This window comes from Schistocerca piceifrons, chromosome 4, assembly GCF_021461385.2.
Source record: "Schistocerca piceifrons isolate TAMUIC-IGC-003096 chromosome 4, iqSchPice1.1, whole genome shotgun sequence".
In the NCBI taxonomy this organism is placed as follows: Eukaryota; Metazoa; Arthropoda; class Insecta; order Orthoptera; family Acrididae; genus Schistocerca; species Schistocerca piceifrons.
The window spans coordinates 231,636,808-231,638,968 of NC_060141.1; the positions used below are offsets into that span (position 1 = coordinate 231,636,808).

The 2,161-nt window shown below is 44.1% G+C and overlaps 2 non-coding genes across 2 annotated transcripts; one reads left to right on the top strand and one right to left on the bottom strand.

Moving 5' to 3' along the window:
• Window positions 1–808: 808 nt before the first annotated feature.
• On the bottom strand, window positions 809–883 carry Trnat-ugu. Its single transcript has one exon. It is a non-coding gene; the product is annotated as a tRNA-Thr (tRNA).
• A 493-nt stretch (window positions 884–1,376) lies between these two features.
• Window positions 1,377–1,451, top strand: Trnat-ugu. Its single transcript has one exon. It is a non-coding gene; the product is annotated as a tRNA-Thr (tRNA).
• The last annotated feature ends 710 nt before the right edge of the window (window positions 1,452–2,161 follow it).

Sequence of the window (2,161 nt, forward strand, 5' to 3'; positions counted from 1 at the left end):
TGCGACGGGATCTTCTCATGAAATTTCAATCACGAGTTTTCTCCTCCGATTGCGAAAATATTCTGTTGGCACCCACCTACATAAAGAGAAATGATTATCACGATAAAATTAGAGAAATCAGGGCTCGCACGGAAAAATTTAAGTGCTCGTTTTTCGCGCGTGTCGTTCGAGAGTGGAACGGTAGAGAGACAGCATGAAGCTGGTTCATTGAACCCTCTGCCAGGCACTTTATTGTGAATAGCAGAGTAATCACGTAGATGTAGATGTACTCTTGCCACATGTACTTAGAAGGTGTTAAACAACCGAAAACATACTTCGCCTAATAGCTGTGCAAAAAACCTACATACTGATATAACGTGATGTAAAATTATTCAGCAAACAGCCCACAGCCACCAACAGAAACATCTCCACTTAGACCCATTATGCCCTCTATAGAAACAGAGTTTGAGGGAATTAGTGCAGATATTTTTATTGATCACAGGACGGTCTACCGAATAATACTACATCAGTACTTACTTCACTTGCCGATGAATACTATCCATTACGTGTACTATGCTCCTGGGTTGGTCAGTATGTCCAAGTATGTGAAGCACAAGCAAGCCATTAATGTTCAGTTTACTTAGGGCAGTAGCTGTGGTGCTGAAGTTTGACGCACACACAGCAAATGGATAATCTATACTGACAGGTATAGTCCACAGTGGAATTGGTACCCTTCAGAAAACATTAAAACATTGAAATGATAATTAAATGGACACCCTAGCTGCAAGCAGGCGTTGATACACTTCATTGGGGACATGTTGAAAATGTGTGCCCCGACCGGGACTCGAACCCGGGATCTCCAGCTTACATGGCAGACGCTCTATCCATCTGAGCCACCGCGGGCACAGAGGACAGTGCGTCTGCAGGGACTTATCCCTTGCACGCTCCCCGAGAGATCCACATTCCCAACATGTCCACAACACCACATTCGTAGTGCGCCTAATAGATGTTTGCCCATCATACTCATTACTCGTGGCAGATTAATCTACCAAGTCCCGTACGAGTTCGGGCATAGCGTGTGCGTTCGCACAAGAAGGTCAAAGGCCGGGAACCCATATAATTTTAACTATATATGACGGTAGTATCTGTTCCCGAAAGAACAGTTACTGTGGATGACCATGCAGCTTTGCTAGAAATGAAATGATAATTAAATGGACACCCTAGCTGCAAGCAGGCGTTGATGCACTTCATTGGGGACATGTTGAAAATGTGTGCCCCGACCGGGACTCGACCCCCGGGATCTCCTGCTTACATGGCAGACGCTCTATCCATCTGAGCCACCGCGGAGCCACTGGGAGCGTGCAAGGGATAAGTCCTGCAGACGCACTATCCTCTGTGCCCGCGGTGGCTCAGATGGATAGAGCGTCTGCCCTGTAAGCAGGAGATCCCGGGTTTGAGTCCCGGTCGGGGCACACATTTTCAACATGTCCCCAATGAAGTGTATCAACGCCTGCTTGCAGCTAGGGTGTCCATTTAATTATCATTTCATTTCTAGCAAAGCTGCATGGTCATCCACAGTAACTGTTCTTTCGGGAACAGATACTACCGTCATATATAATTAAAACATTGAGTACTAAATTGTGTGATGTGCTTGTGGGAAGACTGTTAGATGCTAGGAAAAATATAACTAACACCTATTGATGTGTCTGTCGTCTCTTTGGAATGTTTCGCGTGCTACTGTTTGTGGATTTTTATTCAGCATAGTAACTCGATTTGGTTACGACTAAAAGATCACCTGGTATCGAGTACGTTTCTTATGTTAATCCACATATTATGTAATTTGTTTAAATTTTACGCACACGTTGATTGTTGGGGTGATAATTGCCACCGCCGTCTTAACAATGCGTTAGAAAAGAGTCGACAATGGGCAGTCAGCTTTGTAGGGATATTTCTTACATTCGTTTCGGAAAAAAAATTAACTCTTAGAAACACTGTAACATCGGAAATTTTTGTTACAACGAGACTTAATTACGCTAGAGACCGAAAAAGAGTTCGTAATCCGCCTTAACCGAAATAAGTGTTAACTGAAAAAACTTCCCATAAGAACTGATGAACTCCCGCTGGGGTCAATACTTTTTTTCGTGTTAACCGCGTGTTCGCCTTAAGAGAGTTCGTGGTATGC